The sequence below is a fragment of the Pseudophryne corroboree genome, chromosome 3 (genome assembly GCF_028390025.1).
Source record: "Pseudophryne corroboree isolate aPseCor3 chromosome 3, aPseCor3.hap2, whole genome shotgun sequence".
Taxonomy (NCBI): domain Eukaryota; kingdom Metazoa; phylum Chordata; class Amphibia; order Anura; family Myobatrachidae; genus Pseudophryne; species Pseudophryne corroboree.
The window spans coordinates 112,023,563-112,031,062 of record NC_086446.1 but is presented as its reverse complement, the minus strand read 5'-3'; the positions used below and the strand labels follow the sequence as shown (position 1 = coordinate 112,031,062).

The 7,500-nt window shown below is 41.6% G+C and overlaps 26 non-coding genes and 8 pseudogenes across 26 annotated transcripts; all 34 read right to left on the bottom strand.

Annotated features, from left to right (window-relative positions):
• LOC134891648 (5S ribosomal RNA) overlaps nucleotides 1-34 on the bottom strand; it is a 119-nt pseudogene extending 85 nt beyond the window's left edge.
• A 107-nt stretch (nucleotides 35-141) lies between these two features.
• Nucleotides 142-260, bottom strand: LOC135062524 (5S ribosomal RNA). Its single transcript, XR_010248871.1, has one exon. It is a non-coding gene; the product is annotated as a 5S ribosomal RNA (ribosomal RNA).
• Nucleotides 261-367: 107 nt separating this feature from the next.
• On the bottom strand, nucleotides 368-486 carry LOC134885898 (5S ribosomal RNA). Its single transcript, XR_010170001.1, has one exon. It is a non-coding gene; the product is annotated as a 5S ribosomal RNA (ribosomal RNA).
• Nucleotides 487-593: 107 nt separating this feature from the next.
• On the bottom strand, nucleotides 594-712 carry LOC135063472 (5S ribosomal RNA). Its single transcript, XR_010249802.1, has one exon. It is a non-coding gene; the product is annotated as a 5S ribosomal RNA (ribosomal RNA).
• A 107-nt stretch (nucleotides 713-819) lies between these two features.
• LOC135063446 (5S ribosomal RNA) lies at nucleotides 820-938 on the bottom strand. Its single transcript, XR_010249778.1, has one exon. It is a non-coding gene; the product is annotated as a 5S ribosomal RNA (ribosomal RNA).
• A 107-nt stretch (nucleotides 939-1,045) lies between these two features.
• Nucleotides 1,046-1,164, bottom strand: LOC134891203 (5S ribosomal RNA; annotated as a pseudogene).
• A 107-nt stretch (nucleotides 1,165-1,271) lies between these two features.
• On the bottom strand, nucleotides 1,272-1,390 carry LOC135060964 (5S ribosomal RNA). Its single transcript, XR_010247359.1, has one exon. It is a non-coding gene; the product is annotated as a 5S ribosomal RNA (ribosomal RNA).
• A 107-nt stretch (nucleotides 1,391-1,497) lies between these two features.
• LOC135059594 (5S ribosomal RNA) lies at nucleotides 1,498-1,616 on the bottom strand. The gene has a single exon (XR_010245995.1). It is a non-coding gene; the product is annotated as a 5S ribosomal RNA (ribosomal RNA).
• A 107-nt stretch (nucleotides 1,617-1,723) lies between these two features.
• On the bottom strand, nucleotides 1,724-1,842 carry LOC134893474 (5S ribosomal RNA; annotated as a pseudogene).
• Nucleotides 1,843-1,949: 107 nt separating this feature from the next.
• Nucleotides 1,950-2,068, bottom strand: LOC134885909 (5S ribosomal RNA). The gene has a single exon (XR_010170011.1). It is a non-coding gene; the product is annotated as a 5S ribosomal RNA (ribosomal RNA).
• Nucleotides 2,069-2,175: 107 nt separating this feature from the next.
• LOC135060486 (5S ribosomal RNA) lies at nucleotides 2,176-2,294 on the bottom strand. The gene has a single exon (XR_010246879.1). It is a non-coding gene; the product is annotated as a 5S ribosomal RNA (ribosomal RNA).
• A 107-nt stretch (nucleotides 2,295-2,401) lies between these two features.
• Nucleotides 2,402-2,520, bottom strand: LOC135064134 (5S ribosomal RNA). Its single transcript, XR_010250446.1, has one exon. It is a non-coding gene; the product is annotated as a 5S ribosomal RNA (ribosomal RNA).
• Nucleotides 2,521-2,627: 107 nt separating this feature from the next.
• On the bottom strand, nucleotides 2,628-2,746 carry LOC135062185 (5S ribosomal RNA). The gene has a single exon (XR_010248539.1). It is a non-coding gene; the product is annotated as a 5S ribosomal RNA (ribosomal RNA).
• Nucleotides 2,747-2,857: 111 nt separating this feature from the next.
• Nucleotides 2,858-2,976, bottom strand: LOC135063005 (5S ribosomal RNA). The gene has a single exon (XR_010249346.1). It is a non-coding gene; the product is annotated as a 5S ribosomal RNA (ribosomal RNA).
• A 107-nt stretch (nucleotides 2,977-3,083) lies between these two features.
• Nucleotides 3,084-3,202, bottom strand: LOC135064768 (5S ribosomal RNA). Its single transcript, XR_010251069.1, has one exon. It is a non-coding gene; the product is annotated as a 5S ribosomal RNA (ribosomal RNA).
• A 107-nt stretch (nucleotides 3,203-3,309) lies between these two features.
• Nucleotides 3,310-3,428, bottom strand: LOC134887027 (5S ribosomal RNA; annotated as a pseudogene).
• Nucleotides 3,429-3,535: 107 nt separating this feature from the next.
• Nucleotides 3,536-3,654, bottom strand: LOC134885601 (5S ribosomal RNA). Its single transcript, XR_010169713.1, has one exon. It is a non-coding gene; the product is annotated as a 5S ribosomal RNA (ribosomal RNA).
• Nucleotides 3,655-3,761: 107 nt separating this feature from the next.
• On the bottom strand, nucleotides 3,762-3,880 carry LOC135067160 (5S ribosomal RNA). Its single transcript, XR_010253384.1, has one exon. It is a non-coding gene; the product is annotated as a 5S ribosomal RNA (ribosomal RNA).
• A 107-nt stretch (nucleotides 3,881-3,987) lies between these two features.
• LOC135058690 (5S ribosomal RNA) lies at nucleotides 3,988-4,106 on the bottom strand. Its single transcript, XR_010245116.1, has one exon. It is a non-coding gene; the product is annotated as a 5S ribosomal RNA (ribosomal RNA).
• A 107-nt stretch (nucleotides 4,107-4,213) lies between these two features.
• LOC135061025 (5S ribosomal RNA) lies at nucleotides 4,214-4,332 on the bottom strand. The gene has a single exon (XR_010247418.1). It is a non-coding gene; the product is annotated as a 5S ribosomal RNA (ribosomal RNA).
• Nucleotides 4,333-4,439: 107 nt separating this feature from the next.
• On the bottom strand, nucleotides 4,440-4,558 carry LOC135062173 (5S ribosomal RNA). Its single transcript, XR_010248528.1, has one exon. It is a non-coding gene; the product is annotated as a 5S ribosomal RNA (ribosomal RNA).
• A 107-nt stretch (nucleotides 4,559-4,665) lies between these two features.
• Nucleotides 4,666-4,784, bottom strand: LOC134891647 (5S ribosomal RNA; annotated as a pseudogene).
• A 107-nt stretch (nucleotides 4,785-4,891) lies between these two features.
• LOC135062523 (5S ribosomal RNA) lies at nucleotides 4,892-5,010 on the bottom strand. The gene has a single exon (XR_010248870.1). It is a non-coding gene; the product is annotated as a 5S ribosomal RNA (ribosomal RNA).
• A 107-nt stretch (nucleotides 5,011-5,117) lies between these two features.
• Nucleotides 5,118-5,236, bottom strand: LOC134884744 (5S ribosomal RNA). The gene has a single exon (XR_010168881.1). It is a non-coding gene; the product is annotated as a 5S ribosomal RNA (ribosomal RNA).
• A 107-nt stretch (nucleotides 5,237-5,343) lies between these two features.
• LOC135063471 (5S ribosomal RNA) lies at nucleotides 5,344-5,462 on the bottom strand. Its single transcript, XR_010249801.1, has one exon. It is a non-coding gene; the product is annotated as a 5S ribosomal RNA (ribosomal RNA).
• Nucleotides 5,463-5,569: 107 nt separating this feature from the next.
• On the bottom strand, nucleotides 5,570-5,688 carry LOC135063445 (5S ribosomal RNA). Its single transcript, XR_010249777.1, has one exon. It is a non-coding gene; the product is annotated as a 5S ribosomal RNA (ribosomal RNA).
• A 107-nt stretch (nucleotides 5,689-5,795) lies between these two features.
• On the bottom strand, nucleotides 5,796-5,914 carry LOC134891202 (5S ribosomal RNA; annotated as a pseudogene).
• Nucleotides 5,915-6,021: 107 nt separating this feature from the next.
• On the bottom strand, nucleotides 6,022-6,140 carry LOC135060963 (5S ribosomal RNA). The gene has a single exon (XR_010247358.1). It is a non-coding gene; the product is annotated as a 5S ribosomal RNA (ribosomal RNA).
• A 107-nt stretch (nucleotides 6,141-6,247) lies between these two features.
• Nucleotides 6,248-6,366, bottom strand: LOC135058523 (5S ribosomal RNA). The gene has a single exon (XR_010244950.1). It is a non-coding gene; the product is annotated as a 5S ribosomal RNA (ribosomal RNA).
• Nucleotides 6,367-6,473: 107 nt separating this feature from the next.
• Nucleotides 6,474-6,592, bottom strand: LOC135060962 (5S ribosomal RNA). The gene has a single exon (XR_010247357.1). It is a non-coding gene; the product is annotated as a 5S ribosomal RNA (ribosomal RNA).
• Nucleotides 6,593-6,699: 107 nt separating this feature from the next.
• LOC135062160 (5S ribosomal RNA) lies at nucleotides 6,700-6,818 on the bottom strand. The gene has a single exon (XR_010248516.1). It is a non-coding gene; the product is annotated as a 5S ribosomal RNA (ribosomal RNA).
• A 107-nt stretch (nucleotides 6,819-6,925) lies between these two features.
• LOC134889963 (5S ribosomal RNA) lies at nucleotides 6,926-7,044 on the bottom strand (annotated as a pseudogene).
• A 107-nt stretch (nucleotides 7,045-7,151) lies between these two features.
• Nucleotides 7,152-7,270, bottom strand: LOC134889674 (5S ribosomal RNA; annotated as a pseudogene).
• Nucleotides 7,271-7,377: 107 nt separating this feature from the next.
• On the bottom strand, nucleotides 7,378-7,496 carry LOC135064004 (5S ribosomal RNA). Its single transcript, XR_010250321.1, has one exon. It is a non-coding gene; the product is annotated as a 5S ribosomal RNA (ribosomal RNA).
• Between the last annotated feature and the right edge of the window lie 4 nt (nucleotides 7,497-7,500).

Sequence of the window (7,500 nt, the reverse complement as noted above, 5' to 3'; positions counted from 1 at the left end):
GATTGGGCGTATCCAGTGTGGTGTGGCTGTAGATGAGCTTTGTGGTTTCTGTTTGAACTTTTCTATTTCTAACTACTGGTTCATAAATGAATACATTTGAAAATTGAATGCATCAACAGGACGCTGTTGGCAGTATAAAAATATCTACAGCACCTTGTATTCCCAGGTGGTCTCCCATCCAAGTACTAACCAAGCCCAACACTGCTTAGCTTCCAAGATCAGATGAGATTGGGCGTATCCAGTGTGGTGTAGCTGTAGATGAGCTTTGTGGTTTCTGTTAGAACTTTTCTACTTCTAACTACTGGTTCATAAATGAATACGTTTGAAAATGGAATGCATCAACAGAACGGTGTTGGCAGTATAAAATTATCTACAGCACCTTGTATTCCCAGGTGGTCTCCCATCCAAGTACTAACAAGGCCCAACACTGCTTAGCTTCCAAGATCAGATGAGATTGGGCGTATCCAGTGCGGTGTGGCTGTAGATGAGCTTTATGGTTTCTGTTAGAACTTTTCTACTTCTAACTACTGGTTCATAAATGAATACGTTTGAAAATGGAATGCATCAACAGAACGGTGTTGGCAGTATAAAAATATCTACAGCACCTTGTATTCCCAGGTGGTCTCCCATCCAAGTACTAACCAGGTCCAACACTGTTTAGCTTCCAAGATCAGATGAGATTGGGCGTATCCAGTGTGGTGTGGCTGTAGATGAGCTTTGTGGTTTCTGTTAGAACTTTTCTACTTCTAACTACTGGTTCATAAATGAATACGTTTGAAAATGGAATGCATCAACAGAACGGTGTTGGCAGTATAAAAATATCTACAGCACCTTGTATTCCCAGGTGGTCTCCCCTCCAAGTACTAACCAGGCCCAACACTGCTTAGCTTCCAAGATCAGATGAGATTGGGCGTATCCAGTGTGGTGTGGCTGTAGATGAACTTTGTGGTTTCTGTTAGAACTTTTCTACTTCTAACTACTGGTTCATAAATGAATACGTTTGAAAATGGAATGCATCAACAGAACGGTGTTGGCAGTATAAAAATATCTACAGCACCTTGTATTCCCAGGTGGTCTCCCATACACGTACTGACCAGGCCCAACACTGCTTAGCTTCCAAGATCAGATAAGATTGGGCGTATCCAGTGTGGTGTGGCTGTAGATGAGCTTTGTGGTTTCTGTTTGAACTTTTCTATTTCTAACTACTGGTTCATAAATGAATACATTTGAAAATTGAATGCATCTACAGGACGCTGTTGGCAGTATAAAAATATCTACAGCACCTTGTATTCCCAGGTGGTCTCCCATACAAGTACTAACCAGGCCCAACACTGCTTAGCTTCCAAGATCAGATGAGATTGGGCGTATCCAGTGTGGTGTGGCTGTAGATGAACTTTGTGGTTTCTGTTAGAACTTTTCTACTTCTAACTACTGGTTCATAAATGAATACGTTTGAAAATGGAATGCATCAACAGAACGGTGTTGGCAGTATAAAATTATCTACAGCACCTTGTATTCCCAGGTGGTCTCCCATCCAAGTACTAACCAGGCCCAACACTGCTTAGCTTCCAAGATCAGATGAGATTGGGCGTATCCAGTGTGGTGTTGCTGTAGATGAACTTTGTGGTTTCTGTTAGAACTTTTCTACTTCTAACTACTGGTTCATAAATGAATACGTTTGAAAATGGAATGCATCAACAGAACGGTGTTGGCAGTATAAAAATATCTACAGCACCTTGTATTCCCAGGTGGTCTCCAATCCAAGTACTAACCAGGCCCAATACTGCTTAACTTCCAAGATCAGATGAGATTGGGCGTATCCAGTGTGGTGTGCCTGTAGAAGAGCTTTATGATTTCTGTTAGTACTTTTCTACTTCTAACTACTGGTTCATAAATGAATACGTTTGAAAATGAAATGCATCAACAGAACGGTGTTGGTAGTATAAAAATATCTACAGCACCTTGTATTCCCAGGTGGTCTCCCATCCAAGTACTAACCAGGCCCAATACTGCTTAGTTTCCAAGATCAGATGAGATTGGGCGTATCCAGTGTGGTGTGGCTGTAGATGAGCTTTATGGTTTCTGTTAGTACTTTTCTACTTCTAACTACTGGTTCATAAATAAATACGTTTGAAAATGGAATGCATCAACAGAACGGTGTTGGCAGTATAAAATTATCTACAGCACCTTGTATTCCCAGGTGGTCTCCCATCCAAGTACTAACCAGGCCCAACACTGCTTAGCTTCCAAGATCAGATGAGATTAGGCGTATCCAGTGTGGTGTGGCTGTAGATGAGCTTTGTGGTTTCTGTTAGGACTTTTCTACTTCTAACTACTGGTTCATAAATGAATACGTTTGAAAATGGAATGCATCAACAGAACGGTGTTGGCAGTATAAAATTATCTACAGCACCTTGTATTCCCAGGTGGTCTCCCATCCAAGTACTAACCAGGCCCAACACTGTTTAGCTTCCAAGATCAGATGAGATTGGGCGTATCCAGTGTAGTGTGGCTGTAGATGAACTTTGTGGTTTCTGTTAGTACTTTTCTACTTCTAACTACTGGTTCATAAATGAATACGTTTGAAAATGGAATGCATCAACAGAACGGTGTTGGCAGTATAAAATTATCTACAGCACCTTGTATTCCCAGGTGGTCTCCCATCCAAGTACTAACCAGGCCCAACACTGCTTAGCTTCCAAGATCAGATGAGATTGGGCGTATCCAGTGTGGTGTGGCTGTAGATGAGCTTTGTGGTTTCTGTTAGGACTTTTCTACTTCTAACTACTGGTTCATAAATGAATACGTTTGAAAATGGAATGCATCAACAGAACGATGTTGGCAGTATAAAAAAAAATATCTACAGCACCTTGTATTCCCAGGTGGTCTCCCATCCAAGTACTAACCAGGCCCAACACTACTTATCTTCCAAGATCAGATGAGATTGGGCGTATCCAGTGTGGTGTGGCTGTAGATGAGCTTTGTGGTTTCTGTTAGAACTTTTCTACTTCTAACTACTGGTTCATAAATGAATACGTTTGAAAATGGAATGCATCAACAGAACGGTGTTGGCAGTATAAAAATATCTACAGCACCTTGTATTCCCAGGTGGTCTCCCATCCAAGTACTAACCAGGCCCAACACTGCTTAGCTTCTAAGATCAGATGAGATTGGGCGTATCCAGTGTGGTGTGGCTGTAGATGAGCTTTATGGTTTCTGTTAGAACTTTTCTACTTCTAACTACTGGTTCATAAATGAATACGTTTGAAAATGGAATGCATCAACAGAACGGTGTTGGCAGTATAAAAATATCTACAGCACCTTGTATTCCCAGGTGGTCTCCCATCCAAGTACTGACCAGGCCCAACACTGCTTAGCTTCCAAGATCAGATGAGATTTGGCGTATCCAGTGTGATGTGGCTGTAGATGAGCTTTGTAGTTTCTGTTTGAACTTTTCTACTTCTAACTACTGGTTCATAAATGAATACACTCGAAAATTGAATGCATCAACAGAACGGTGTTGGCAGTATAAAAATATCTACAGAACCTTGTATTCCCAGGTGGTCTCCCATCCAAGTACTAACCAGGCCCAACACTGCTTAGCTTCCAAGATCAGATGAGATTGGGCGTATCCAGTGTGGTGTGGTTGTAGATGAGCTTTGTGGTTTCTGTTAGAACTTTTCTACTTCTAACTACTGGTTCATAAATGAATACGTTTGAAAATGGAATGCATCAACAGAACGGTGTTGGCAGTATAAAAATATCTAAAGCACCTTGTATTCCCAGGTGGTCTCCCATCCAAGTACTAACCAGGCCCAACACTGCTTAGCTTCCAAGATCAGATGAGATTGGGCGTATCCAGTGTGGTGTGGCTGTAGATGAACTTTGTGGTTTCTGTTAGAACTTTTCTACTTCTAACTACTGGTTCATAAATGAATACGTTTGAAAATGGAATGCATCAACAGAACGGTGTTGGCAGTATAAAAATATCTACAGCACCTTGTATTCCCAGGTGGTCTCCCATCCAAGTACTAACCAGGCCCAACACTGCTTAGCTTCCAAGATCAGATGAGATTGGGCGAATCCAGTGTGGTGTGGCTGTAGATGAGCTTTGTGGTTTCTGTTAGAACTTTTCTACTTCTAACTACTGGTTCATAAATGAATACGTTTGAAAATGGAATGCATCAACAGAACGGTGTTGGCAGTATAAAAATATCTACAGCACCTTGTATTCCCAGGTGGTCTCCCATCCAAGTACTAACCAGGCCCAACACTGCTTAGCTTCCAAGACCAGATGAGATTGGGCGTATCCAGTGTGGTGTGGCTGTAGATGAACTTTGTGGTTTTTGTTAGAACTTTTCTACTTCTAACTACTGGTTCATAAATGAATACGTTTGAAAATGGAATGCATCAACAGAACGGTGTTGGCAGTATAAAATTATCTACAGCACCTTGTATTCCCAGGTGGTCTCCCATCCAAGTACTAACCAGGCCCAACACTGCTTAGCTTCCAAGATCAGATGAGATTGGGCGTATCCAGTGTGGTGTGGCTGTAGATGAACTTTGTGGTTTCTGTTAGAACTTTTCTACTTCTAACTACTGGTTCATAAATGAATACGTTTGAAAATGGAATGCATCAACAGAACGGTGTTGGCAGTATAAAAATATCTACAGCACCTTGTATTCCCAGGTGGTCTCCCATACAAGTACTGACCAGGCCCAACACTGCTTAGCTTCCAATATCAGATAAGATTGGGCGTATCCAGTGTGGTGTGGCTGTAGATGAGCTTTGTGGTTTCTGTTTGAACTTTTCTATTTCTAACTACTGGTTCATAAATGAATACATTTGAAAATTGAATGCATCAACAGGACGCTGTTGGCAGTATAAAAATATCTACAGCACCTTGTATTCCCAGGTGGTCTCCCATCCAAGTACTAACCAAGCCCAACACTGCTTAGCTTCCAAGATCAGATGAGATTGGGCGTATCCAGTGTGGTGTAGCTGTAGATGAGCTTTGTGGTTTCTGTTAGAACTTTTCTACTTCTAACTACTGGTTCATAAATGAATACGTTTGAAAATGGAATGCATCAACAGAACGGTGTTGGCAGTATAAAATTATCTACAGCACCTTGTATTCCCAGGTGGTCTCCCATCCAAGTACTAACAAGGCCCAACACTGCTTAGCTTCCAAGATCAGATGAGATTGGGCGTATCCAGTGCGGTGTGGCTGTAGATGAGCTTTATGGTTTCTGTTAGAACTTTTCTACTTCTAACTACTGGTTCATAAATGAATACGTTTGAAAATGGAATGCATCAACAGAACGGTGTTGGCAGTATAAAAATATCTACAGCACCTTGTATTCCCAGGTGGTCTCCCATCCAAGTACTAACCAGGTCCAACACTGTTTAGCTTCCAAGATCAGATGAGATTGGGCGTATCCAGTGTGGTGTGGCTGTAGATGAGCTTTGTGGTTTCTGTTAGAACTTTTCTACTTCTAACTACTGGTTCATAAATGAATACGTTTGAAAATGGAATGCATCAACAGAACGGTGTTGGCAGTATAAAAATATCTACAGCACCTTGTATTCCCAGGTGGTCTCCCCTCCAAGTACTAACCAGGCCCAACACTGCTTAGCTTCCAAGATCAGATGAGATTGGGCGTATCCAGTGTGGTGTGGCTGTAGATGAACTTTGTGGTTTCTGTTAGAACTTTTCTACTTCTAACTACTGGTTCATAAATGAATACGTTTGAAAATGGAATGCATCAACAGAACGGTGTTGGCAGTATAAAAATATCTACAGCACCTTGTATTCCCAGGTGGTCTCCCATACACGTACTGACCAGGCCCAACACTGCTTAGCTTCCAAGATCAGATAAGATTGGGCGTATCCAGTGTGGTGTGGCTGTAGATGAGCTTTGTGGTTTCTGTTTGAACTTTTCTATTTCTAACTACTGGTTCATAAATGAATACATTTGAAAATTGAATGCATCTACAGGACGCTGTTGGCAGTATAAAAATATCTACAGCACCTTGTATTCCCAGGTGGTCTCCCATACAAGTACTAACCAGGCCCAACACTGCTTAGCTTCCAAGATCAGATGAGATTGGGCGTATCCAGTGTGGTGTGGCTGTAGATGAACTTTCTGGTTTCTGTTAGAACTTTTCTACTTCTAACTACTGGTTCATAAATGAATACATTTGAAAATGGAATGCATCAACAGAACGGTGTTGGCAGTATAAAATTATCTACAGCACCTTGTATTCTCAGGTGGTCTCCCATCCAAGTACTAACCAGGCCCAACACTGCTTAACTTCCAAGATCAGATGAGATTGGGCGTATCCAGTGTGGTGTGGCTGTAGATGTATTTTGTGGTTTCTGTTAGAACTTTTCTACTTCTAACTACTGGTTCATAAATGAATACGTTTGAAAATGGAATGCATCAACAGAACGGTGTTGGCAGTATAAAAATATCTACAGCACCTTGTATTCCCAGGTGGTCTCCCATACAAGTACTAACCAGGCCCAACACTGCTTAGCTTCCAAGATCAGATGAGATTGGGCGTATCCAGTGTGGTGTGGCTGTAGATGATCTTTGTGGTTTCTGTTAGAACTTTTCTACTTCTAACTACTGGTTCATAAATTAATACGTTTGAAAATGGAATGCATCAACAGAACGGTGTTGGCAGTATAAAAATATCTACAGCACCTTGTATTCCCAGGTGGTCTCCCATCCAAGTACTAACCAGGCCCAACACTGCTTAGCTTCCAAGATCAGATGAGATTGGGCGTATCCAGTGTGGTGTGGCTGTAGATGAACTTTGTGGTTTCTGTTAGAACTTTTCTACTTCTAACTACTGGTTCATAAATGAATACGTTTGAAAATGGAATGCATCAACAGAACGGTGTTGGCAGTATAAATTAATCTACAGCACCTTGTATTCACAGGTGGTCTCCCACCCAAGTACTGACCAGGCCCAACACTGCTTAGCTTCCAAGATCAGATGAGATTTGGCGTATCCAGTGTGATGTGGCTGTAGATAAGCTTTGTGGTTTCTGTTTGAACTTTTCTACTTCTAACTACTGGTTCATAAATGAATACATTTGAAAATTGAATGCATCAACAGAACGGTGTTGGCAGTATAAAATTATCTACAGCACCTTGTATTCCCAGGTGGTCTCCAATCCAATTACTAACCAGGCCCAACACTGCTTAGCTTCCAAGATCAGATGAGATTGGGCGTATCCAGTGTGGTGTGGCTGTAGATGAGCTTTGTGGTTTCTGTTTGAACTTTTCTACTTCTAACTACTGGTTCATAAATGAATACATTTGAAAATGGAATGCATCAACAGAACGGTGTTGGCAGTATAAAAATATCTACAGCACCTTGTATTCCCAGGTGGTCTCCCATCCAAGTACTAACCAGGCCCAACACTGCTTAGCTTCCAAGATCAGATGAGATTGGGCGTATCCACTGTGGTGTGGCTGTAGATGAAC